The following is a 12,028-nucleotide window of genomic DNA, read 5'->3' on the forward strand; positions in this document are numbered from 1 at the left end:
CTCATCCTCCAGGTGTGGATACTAGCTCCTGCCTCTCTGGGTGGCACAAAGTGGTGAACCAACCAAGCAAAGCAGCCAGCGGGCTACTGGGAACAAGTTGGTTATGAATGAGTTCTTGCTTCACCAACTCTTTCTTCGCTTGCCCCACGTGGTCAAGATGTGGTTAATATTGCAATGAAGTATTTGCTGATAGAAGTGTTGTCACTAAGAGGTAAAGCAGATGCCAATACCAAACAACCACATTCATCCTCCTTTTAATACAGCATTTCCACTGGTTTGCACCAGAAATCTTGGGCGGGTGTAGGGAATATATTCATCTTCCTTCCCTCCAGAGGACTCCCATGACTTCAGTGCCTAGTGACCCTGCTTCTGCTGAGGGCTGACTGTGCACCTCCCCTCCCCAACCTCCAACAAAACATTCCATACCTCATCGGCCTGGCCTGGTGAAAGCAGGTAGACATAGGGCTTGGACTCCCTCTTTGTAGGGGACTCTTTCCTTCCCTCTTAGTAAGATCTCCATGGGGAAGAAAGTTCTATCCAAGAGTTTCTCTGAGTTCACTTGATTGCATTGTGACTGATAACCCTTTTTACCTGGAGTTGAGATTTGGGATTTCAGGTACGCTGTCCTCATAGCCTTGGTTCCCCTGAGCCCAGGTTGGACGTTACCTAGACAGCTTTGAGTTTTTACTCCCATGTGAGCTTATTTCCTTATTTTGCATATTTCTAAAAGGCTCCCTCTTCTTTTGAGGCAGGACTTCAGGTAACATTCCAGGCCACACTTGCTTTTGGTAAATCTTAACCAGCGTCAATATTTACCTGCCTGTTGTAAATCCTAGGAGGTGGGGGCAGGGAGGGGGAATTGCGGGAGCAGGTGTCCTGCCAGGAAAAGTTAAAACTTAATCTACTGTTTTGGGTGTTTGGGGAAGAGGTTGGGAGGAGGGGAGCACTTATAATTAATGAGCCACAGTAATGAACTTGGAATTAGAACCTTTTCTGCAAATTCCTGGGCCTCCTGGAAAGGAGGTTTTGGGAACCTGCTTTGCTTCCTCCCTTGGTGGGGAAGTCGGTGCCTGAAAATCTGAGGAACAGAGCAAAACACTCTATTAGAAGTCGTGAACAGTGATCAGAGGGGAAGGTGAAATGATGCCATGCAGTATTGTTTAAAAACTGTGACTTTAAAATGTAAATTCTAAAAAAAGATGACTTTGAGAAATATTTCCACCTTCCTTATCACACTGAACTAGAGGGTCTTTGGGATTGGAGTGGGGTCCCTGCTCTCTAGGAAAGAGAATTCTGACTTTCAGGAGGGCCTGGCAGACACACACACCCCACTTGCAGGAAATCCTTGAGCAAGTGGGGCTTTGGGTGGAGGGACGATTGTCAGTAACCTTCTCTGAGACTCAGGTCTCTCATCAGTAAAATTGAGCCAACAGTAGGCACCTTCAGAATCACTCCACGCACTTGGTGATGACTCTGTTACCCGCACCCCATGCACCTGGCATGAGTGTATGGAATATGGTAGAGGGGATGGGATGGTGGGAGGTGGTCTTCTGCCCCCGCACAGACTCATTCATAGAGGCCCCTTTGGCCTGTCTTCTCTCCTGTTCATCTAGAAGACATTGGGGATGTCAGGAAGGATGCGGGTCACATGGCAAAGAGAAGGGCGCAGTGAGATTTATTGGACTGTTGGAGGGACCAGTTGGATTTGGGGGCTAGAGGACTGTGCAGTTTGGGAAACAGGGTTTCTATTGCTACTATGAGCATTTCTGACCATAAGAAGTGGCTGGTGTCTAGAGTCTTCTGCAGCTGCTCTCTCCTGCCACCTCTCCAGGAGTCTCAAACCCTCAGGCAGAGCTGCTGGGAGTAGATGGGTGACTCACCTCCATTCTCCAGGCTGGGCCATCAGAGTGCCCTTCCCACTCATCCAGGGTGTCAAGCTTCAGAACCTCAGCTCTGCTGCCTTCCAAGTCCTCCAGTCCTGCTTGAGAGGGCAAGGGAACAGCAGCCAGCTGAGCTCACTCCCCAGGCTTCTCAGGTGCACTGGAGGGCACTGGAGGGCACAAAGACCTTGAAAAAGGGAGGGAGAGCTACAGATGCTGAAATGGATGGAATTCCAAGATATTTGATTAAGAAGACGGCAAGATTCAAAATAGTATATTTTGTGTTTAAAAATGGCATTAAAAATGCTCACACGTCCACATCTCCTAGAGTTTACAGAGGGACACCAAGAAGTTATCCGTTCCAAAGGAGTGTTTGGTCTGTGAGTATTAAACTATCTGCTGATCCAGCACCACCCAAAACCATGTGTGCACCACAGCCCGCTTTTGCTGGTTCACTTACTACTTCCTTGGGTCAGGCTGTGAGCTGAGCTTGCAACCCCCAGTTGACTAAGAGTGAGTGGGGAGACCATATGTGCACTGTAATGTGGTGCACAGATTTCAAGGTTGACTTTTTGTGTTTGTTTTATATGTTAACATCTTCACTTTGTAGAAGAATTTTAGAGATGCTGTTGGCCATCGTTACTTTGCACGGGCATGAATGGTATTGGGCTTGCTGGTGACACCAGAGAGCCCCAGCCCCTCTTTGTTTTTATTGAAAGACCTTTCTTCAACATCTGGTGAAATCAAGAAGGTGCAAAAGTAATTGTCAGAAACGTAGAAGAAAATCCTTGAGGCATTGTCAGAGTTCTCTTTCAAGAAATGCCTTGCTGGGTGTGGTGTTGCATGTCTATAATCCCGGCTACTCTGGAGGTTGAGGCAGAGCTTTGCCAGTTCCAGGACAGCCTCAGCAATTTAGGAGACCCTCTCTCAAAATAAAAGATAAATGGCTGAGTGTGTAGCTCAGGGGTAGAACTCCCTGGGCACAATTTCCCAGTACTACCAAAAGAAAAAGACAACCTTTGGTGGCACAAAAAAATGGTACCGCAAGAACCACCCAGGTGTTTGTGGTGCTGGGGATGGAACCGGGGGACTTGTGTGTGCTCCACAAGAGCTATGCCACCCGTGGCTCAGCTGAGGAAGGGCTCAGTCCTTGGCCAATTTATTTTACTTATGTATTTCTATTCACATTTGGAAAAGAACATAAAAGAAAATCCATATCAAACCTAAATAAGCTTTTTTTTAATATTTAATTTTTAGTTGTAGTTGGACACAATACCTTTATTTTATTAATTTTTATGTGGTGCTGAGGATTGAACCCAGGGCTCACACGTGCCAGGCAAGTGAGCCACAGCCTCAGCCCCTAAATAAGCTTTTCTAATACATATAAATATAAATACAGTATTCTAAGGTAAAGCAGGCATTATTAGGTCATAGCTAATTGGCAAGGCTCTTTTTTTTTCCTTAGTTGCATATAAACCATGCTGTCTACGGCCATACCACCCTGAACGCGCCCAATCTCGTCTGATCTCGGAAGCTAAGCAGGGTTGGGCCTGGTTAGTTCTTGGATGGGAGACCATGCTGTTGATAATTGGTGCTCTTTTAGTGATAAAATAGAACCTATGCATCTGATTGTGCTAAGATCATATACAGTAATGCTGCTATGTACATGAAGATATTTCTGAAAGGACACAGGAAATAATAACTTCCCCCTTTAGGGGCATGCATCAGTGGGTGAGGCAAAGAAAGCTCTTTGTTGCTTGCGGGTGGGGGAGTATTTTCTTTTTTGCTTTTATAACAAGGTAAGATGGGAGACACACCACCAGGCTTCAAGTCCCACCTCAGGCCTCCTGGTCTCAGAATCTCTGGATGGAAGCCAGGTGCTGGGTGGCTGGATTTGGACCTAGCATCTTCAGGTTCAGGGGACCAAGTGCTTTGAGGCATGTAGGGTTTCAGAGAATCACCAACCAGTTATCCATCTTCTCACCTCCTCCCTCCTTTTCTCTTTTGAACACCTCCCCTGTGTGTGTATCAACCAAGCATCCACAGCCCTCTCCCTCTGCAGCTGATGGCTGCCTGTTTTAAACTATTTGTGCCTCAAAAATGCATGTGTCGTTACAACTCTTGGCCATCTCTGTCTTCATAGCTTCTGTGCCTGAGAATGTGTCCCAGGTTCTGAGAGCCCTCTGTGGGGAACATGGCTACTGTTCCCCCTCTAGTCCCCTTTCCCTGATGGTCTTATTATAAGATTCTAATAGAACTACAGTCTGATCATAGCCTCCCCTTACATGAAGCACTTAATGCTCCACCATGGCTCTCAGTGCCCTTTCTAACCTGACCCACAGGATGCTCATGCGGATCTGATGCTGATGGTGTCTCCCCAGCTCCATCCCGTCCCCCTGCCCAGTCTCACCTGCCCCTGCCCTACTACATTCTGGCCACAGGGCTTCAAAGGCATTGGTAACCCAGTGCAATACACAGCCTTGCCAATGCTGGTCTCTGTTTCTGGAATTTTCTTTCCTTCACTTTTCATCTCTTGGTACATACTCATCCTTCAGCCCTGAGTTTGAGTTCAATCATCGCTTTCCAGAGAAGCCTTCCCCATCATTAAGCAGGTCAGACTCCCCCTCCTGGAGACCTGTCCCTCTGCCCTGCTCCCAGTGCATCCCTGTGCAGCCTCACACCACTGTGTGCTACTGTTCCTGGAGCTGCTCACGTACTTTCTGCGTCTCTTTTCTGTTGCGCTGTGAGCTCCTGAGGGTGGGAGGGTGGGAGCTCTGGCAGTTTTAACACAGTGCCTGGCTCCCGTGAGCTCGGAACATGCACTCTGGGTGAGTGAATGAGTGGCCCTTCCACGGGCAGTGATGGTTCCCCTGAGAACCAGTGCAGGCCCTGCCCCAGCAGGGAGGCAGCCCAGGATGTCCGAGCTCCTCTGAGCAGCCAGGGAGGCTGATTGGTGGGATGGAATGCTGAAGGTCCCTCTGGTATCCTGGATACCAAGAGGGTGGGAATGTAAACTAGGCCCAGAGGCTGCATTCTTGAAATTTCACTGCAGCCTAGGAGGAGCCTGCAGGGAAGTGAACCAGACCTTGAAGTTCTTGCCTTTCTTTCCCTCTCTTAAAAAAAAAAAAAAAAAATCAAGATAAAAGGCACAATCATGCAACACATTCTTTCTTTTGAAAGGACTGGAAGGCAGCTCCTAAGCCACATTCCACTAACTCTCAGACCGCTTCTTGCTGGGGCAGGTGCATCTTCCAGGGTTCCTGGTCCTGTGAAGGCAGAAGTCCAGGTTCCTGGTGAATACCTGGGCACTTGCAGGAATATCCCCATGACACTAATGAGGTGCCAGAGAAGTTAAAAAGTGGTTTGACAATGGCTCCACATTATGTCCCCTGCAGGGTACTGAGTGCTTTTTAACCTTAGCTGATCTGGACCTTGCACACTGTATGCAGAAGTTGTAATGCCAGTTAAATAAACCAGACGTGGACTGAGGGCTCAGAGAATGGCATAGTCACCCAACTGGAGGTAGAAGTGCTGGAATTTGAACCAAGATCCCTCTGGTAGCTCCCAGGCCTCCTTCTGACCACTGTGCAACCTCCAAGCAGCCCCGATTTTCTCCTAAGTCTTCTTAGGGCTTCACATTCACTAGCTTATTTAATTGCATATAAAACTTGATAAAGAAGATAGGATTACTCTCATTTCTCAAATTACTGAACTGAAGCTTAGAGAAGCTCATTGATTCTCAGGAGCAGGATTCAAACACAGCCCCATGCACCCACAAGCCCTTATTCTCCTTCCTCCATGGGAACATAGGAGCCTGCTGCACGGAACAGGTCACTTTTCCTCTCTGTCCTGTTTCCTTATATGTGGAATGAGGACATTGGACTCTCTCAGATGTTCTCAGAGGTTTGTTGGCAATGGAGCCGTTGAACCCTCACGCTGAATCCTGCTACATTAAGCCCTCTCCATTCTTCCCTCTCCCTGCCGTTCCCAGGCCACCTGGGTATGCAGATCCCACAGAGACCGCTTTGAGAGTCTCAGCGGCAGGTGATTTCCAAAGACCTGTCTGGTGGAATCAGCCATCTTTGCTTCTCTAATGTTAGCCCTGTGGAAGAGCTGGGGCACCTGTCCAGCTTCCTCAGGACCGCCATCCAGAAGCACCTGAGGGTGTGCTCCAGAATACCCCTCCTGTGCTTTAAGATGCTGACTTAACTACAGGGAAGAAAGAAGGAAGGCCTTGCGGGTCCTGGCTGGAGTTCTGTCTCACTAGGGCATCTGGAAGTGAGTGCAGGATAGCCAGAGTCAAACTGGGTTGGGTCAAGTCCCCACGTTTTGCTTTACAGCTTGTGACTGTGGGCAGGGTGCCCTGTCCCAGTTTCTCCTGCATGTGGAGAAGGTTCTGATGCCGATCTCAGATTCTGGTTTTCAACTGGATTATATGTGTTCTCAACAAATATTAGCATTGCAGGTTGAGCATGTATATTCTGAAATGCCCCAAAGCCAAAACTTTTTGCGTGCCAACGTGGTGCCACAAGTGGAAAATTCCATACCTCATCTCATGTCAGGGGCCACCATTAAAACATAAGGGCCCTAAAAAATACTGTACAAAATTCTTCCAGGGTATGCATGTTAGATACATAGGAGCTATAAGTGGATCTCCTGTTTACACTTGAGTCGTATCCCTAACATGTATTTTAAATCTGAAATCCAAAACACTTTTGGTCCCAAGCATTTCAGATAAGGATACTCAAGCTGCAGTATTGCTGACCTTGGTTGCAAAGCACCCATTATATCTCCCATACCTTGACCACAGTTAGAAGTGGGTGCTGAGCGGAGCACCCCTGGGTTACAGGTAAAGATCAGATGGGCATCCTAAGGAACCCGGAGCATGGCCTTATGTCCCACCCCACCCCCACCCCTGCCCCACCTCGCCAGTGCATCTACACCAACTGCTGCTTTAAAGTAGTGGGTGTTCTGCAGACACCTGGGCTGGTAACCTCTTCCCTCCACCCATGTGTGGTGGGGAACAGCCCTTAGTGTTCATAAAACCTGACCCTCAAGCTCCAAGGTGTTTTTGAATGAACTCTTTTCCCGTAACTTTTGGCTTACTAGGTATTTTATAACCTTTATCAGTGTTTTTGTTGTTGTTGTTGTTCTGTTTTCTTTAGGGTGGGAGCCAGAACCCAGGGCCTCGCCCATGCTAGGCAAATGCTCCCACCACTGACTCAGACCTAGCCCCAGGGGGTTTTGTTTTCTTGTTCTTTTTTAGTTATACATGACAGTAGAATATATTTTGACATATTATACATACATGGAGTATAACTTCCCATTCTTGGGGTTGTACATGATGTGGAGTTACACTGGTCGTGTATTCATATATGAACACAGGAAAGTGATGTCCAATTCATTCTACTGTCTTTCCTATTCCCACCCCCTCCCTTCCCTTCATTCCCTTTGTCTAATTCAATGAACATCTATTCTTCTCTCCCTGACCACCTTTTGTGTGTAGCCTTCGAGTATCAGAGAGAACGTTAGACCTTTGGTTTTGGGGGGATTGGCTTATTTCACTTAGCATGAGAGTCTCCAGTTTCAACAATTTACCAGTAAATGCCATAATTCCATGCTTCTTTACAGCCGAGTAATATTCCACCTAGTGGATTTTAACTGGAGAAAACATTTCCTCTCTTAGCTTTCTTCCCTGGGTATGTTTGTTAATGTCTGGAGACATTTTTTTGTTATCACAACTGGGAAAGCACCCCTATGGTGAGAGACCAGGGATGGTGTTAAACATCCTCCAAGGCATAGGACGGCCACCCTCAACCGAGAATGATGCAGCCCCCAAAGTCACCAAAGCCTCATGGTGAATGCCAAAGCCAAGAGTCCTAGGATACATATTAAGCAGCCACTGTGCAGGCCTGGCAATGGACAGGGCAGACCCCGCCCCTCCCTGTGTGGATCTTACAGCCAAGTGAGTGGAAGAGGGGGAGGGGGCAGAAACTCAAGGGCAAAGCAAAGAAAGAAGCACAAAGATTCCATGAAGGAGATAAACGATACCACTGTGGGGAATAAACCAGGGGCCTGCTTAAGATGGCTCTGTAGGTTCAGTTCAGAAAGTGAGGTTAGACTGGGACCTGAAGGCCGGGAGCTCACGATGCAGAGAGAGGAAGAGGACAGTGCCTGCATGGGTCACAGCATGCAAGGACAGAAGACAGATCATGCCCGAGTGGAGTGAGCCTTGGAGAAAAGGGCAGAAGCTGGAGGAGGCTGGGAGCTGGGCCCTGGGGTCTTTTGGCCTGGGCAAGAATGTGGAGTCTGTTCTAAGCCACTACAAAGCCTTTATCCAGTAAGCAGAGGGATCTTTACTTTCTTTTTTGTTATTAGTAACCATATTAATTGTACAAATAAACAGGCTTGACTGTAACATCTCCATACATGCCTTTCTGGTCAGCCCTTTCACCACTGTGACTAAAGGACCCAACAAGAACAAGTGTAGTGGAGGAAAAGTTTATTTGGGGGCTCACAGCTTCAGAGGTCTCAGTCCATGGGCAGCAGGCTCCATTCCTCAGGGCAGAGTGTGGTGGAGGGAAGCAGCTCACATGATGATCAAGAAGCAGAGAGAGGTCTCCACTTGCCAGATACAAATGTGTACCCCAAGGCCATGCCTCTAATGACCTACCTCCTCCAGCCGCGCTATACCAGCCTTCAGTTACCACTCAGTTAATCCCATCAGGGGATTAGTTCACTGATTGGGTTAAGACCCTTATAACCTAATCACTTCTCCTCTGAACCTTCTTGCACTGTCTCACATGTGAGCTTTGGGGGACACCTCGTATCCAAACCCTAACAGTGCCTATCCCGTGCTCTGATTGCATCCTCCTCCCTCTCACCACCCTCCCTGCCCCTTCCCCAGCAGTTCATTTTCTATTTTCAGGATTTTTTTTTTCTTCGTTTAATTGCTAATTGTCAAACTCCTTTTCAAAGATTTTAAAAGAAGGAACTGGAGGGGAATTTTTCCGTATTAAAAATGCTGGGAGGGCTGGGGATGTGGCTCAGCGGTAGCGCGCTCGCCTGGCATGCGTGCGGCCCGGGTTCGATCCTCAGCACCACATACCAACAAAGATGTTGTGTCCGCCGAGAACTAAAAAATAAATATTAAAAATTCTCTCTCTCTCTCTCTCTCTCTCTCTCTCTCTCTCTCTCTCTCTCTCTCCTCTCTCACTCTCTCTTTAAAAAAAAAAAAAATGCTGGGAGTTGCTTAGAAGCCAGTCCTGGCCATTGTAAGGAACCAAGGACACCAAGGAAGCCAATGTTGACCCCTTGACAGGTGTGAGGTCACAGGGAGTCACATGACAGGGAGCTTTTCAGCTGGGTGCCTCTAGAAACCAGATTCCCCTGGAGGGGTGCCAGGGGTCCTGGAGCTTGGGGAGGGAGGGATCTGCAAAGTGGGAAAAATAGAGTCCTTACCTTCCTGGGCTGTGAGGCTCCAGGAAAGTACTGTTCAACCTAATGCATGCTAGTTGTTATGTAGTGTGTTTAGGGAACAAGCACTTTACAAATGATGATGCATTTAACTTGATCCTTATAACAATACTGTAAGAACTTAGTGTTCCTTTAGGGATGCTGAGGACCAAGCTCTGGGCCTTGAGACATGCCGAGCAAGCTCTCTACCATGGAACCACATCCCTGTCCCCTATTTTTTTGTTTGTTTGTTTTTAAACCATGTTATTGATAGAACTCACATGTCATGATGTCATACAATTTACCCATTTAAAAATTACAATTGGGCTCGGGATGTGGCTCAAGTGGTAGCGCGCTCGCCCGGCATGAGTGCAGCCTGGGTTCGATCCTCAGCACCACATACAAACAAAGATGTTGTGTCTGCCGAAAACTAAAAAATAAATATTAAAATTCTCTCTCTCTCTCTCATAAATAAATAAATAAATAAATAAATAAATAAATATTACAATTAAGGGGCTTTTGGTATATTCACAGAGCTGTACAGCCTTCCCACAGTCACTTTTGGAATGTATTCATCCCCCCAAACCCCTGCATCCCTTAGCTGGCCTCCCCAATCTCCTTTTTCCTCAACCTTAGGCAGCCACGGACCCTCCTGCTGTCTGTAGATTTTCCATTTCTGGGCACTTCATATAAATGCAGTCACCATGTGTGTGCCTTGTTGTGTTCGTTTTTTTTCACTTAGTGTCATGATTTCAAAGTCTGTCGGTGCTTTGTTCTTCTTTATTGGTGAATAGCACCCCATTGGATGACTACTCCACATTTTGTTATATATCATAAATTAACTCTGCTATGAACATTCATGTAGCAGCATTTAGGTGTCCCTACATTTTTATTTCTGTTGAGTATCTGGTAGGTACCTTTTCCTATAATTAAAGACCTTGAGGCACAGAAAGATTTAAGTTGTTTGCCTGGGTCACACAGCTGGTGAGTGATACTTGTAATTAGAACTCAGGCAGCCTGGCTCCAGAGTCTATGCTTTTCATCAAGACCTTTCCTGAGCACTTTGTACCCAGCAGCTACTGTACCAGGAGCCACAGAAACCAGAGAAGAAAAGCAGACAGGCCCTGCCCTGGGGATGCCAACAAGGAGACCACAGGGAGTCAGGAATCAGAGAGACAGTAGAGCGGAGGCCGCAGCACAGAGACCTGGGGCTCTGTGCAGGACCTGCCATCGTCCAAGAGGACAGGGGGATGAAGCCATCCCCGGAGAAGGCAGGGCTTCCCTGAGGTCTGCAGGATGCAGCAGTGCAGATCAGTGGAGATGGAGGGAAGGAAATCGGCAGGATCTTGCAGAGTGGCTCTGCCCTGAGACCAAACGGTGGCTTGGCATTCACTGTTGCACCCAGAGCACACCAGGGCTGTGGATAACTGGACCCAGGGCCAGTGCTGACTGAGAAGCCCTGCCCAGCTCAGGCGTGGGGCAGGGCCATGTCTTGCTGTCAGATATTACTGATGCCTCTATCTGAAAGACCCAGCTTTTGATTTCCTCCTGTCCTCCTAGACATCAAAAGGCTGGTGTGCCTCAGATCTGACCTGGGGCGGCCCATTTTTTTCCTTCTCTTCCCTTCAGAAACTAGCCTTTCAAGTCGGGGGAGGGGAGATCCAAACCTCTTCAAAGGGGTGCCGCCGCCGTTTGCTGATGAAAGATGGTTTGGGGAGAAATGAGAGGTCTCAGCTGCCATATGCCTGCCCGTAGGTGTTTGGCAGCCAGCCCCCACCCCCTCCTCATGTGAGCCATGAGAAGAGCCTAGGCAGTAGAAGAGAGCCCAGTTATGTCCTGAGGGCAGCCTTTGAGCCTGCTATTGGTTCTCCCAGTGGGCCTGCAGCACACATCACTAGCTAATTACCATCCCTCTGTCTACTTAGTGCCAGGCTGCACCCTGCGCCACCCCCCCCCCCCCGCCAGCTTCAGTGCCCAGGGCACAACCTGCATCAGACCCCGACACGTGTAGGGATGGGAGCAGCTTCCTGTGTCCGGGTGGCTGGTTCTGAGTACTTCACAGACACTCCAATGGGCACCCTCGGCAGGGGAGGTCCCCTGGAGGGGTACTGGCTGTAGCAGGGCTGGCTGACAGTCTCTCAGGTGCAGGGAGAAGGGAGAGGGAGACCTTTAGCTCTGGTAATAGCGTCTGGAGGCTGACAGAGCTGAACAGAGGCGGGATGGTGGAAGATGGGCTGCTCAGCAGCGGGCAGGTGATGGGCTGCATCCGAGTCCCAGCGCTGGCACTGTGGGTGAGTTACAGAAGTGTGTCACAGTCCCGGCCTCCCAGGAGCCGCTGGCTGGGCCAGTGCAGCATGTGGAGAGGCTATACGCAGTGACGTTAGGTAGGTAGTTCAAGTCCTGCTGATGGGTTCAGACAGAGACCAGAGAGTCCTGGGGACTATGCAGAGGCTCTGAGGGCTACGTGACTGACGGAGGCAGACACTACGCTGAGCACGCACACAAGACACACACTGAGACACTGAGCAGGACAGGACACGGTGACTAGAAAGGTCTCCCTGTGGGAGGAAAGGTTCATGTAAGAAGAGAGAACTCCCCGAAGCTAAAGGAAGCAGAGCCCTAAAGGTGAAGAGCCAGCTAAGGGAACCCACCCATGACCAACCTTGGAGATTCTTAACCAGGAGAGGTGGGGA

General features: G+C 48.6%; 1 protein-coding gene across 4 annotated transcripts in view; it reads left to right on the forward strand.

Moving 5' to 3' along the window:
- The window catches only part of Wwc1 (WW and C2 domain containing 1), a 146,441-nt gene that overhangs the window by 26,960 nt on the left and 107,453 nt on the right, over positions 1 to 12,028 (forward strand). The window lies entirely within an intron of this gene.

The sequence above is a fragment of the Ictidomys tridecemlineatus genome, chromosome 1, assembly GCF_052094955.1.
Source record: "Ictidomys tridecemlineatus isolate mIctTri1 chromosome 1, mIctTri1.hap1, whole genome shotgun sequence".
In the NCBI taxonomy this organism is placed as follows: Eukaryota; Metazoa; Chordata; class Mammalia; order Rodentia; family Sciuridae; genus Ictidomys; species Ictidomys tridecemlineatus.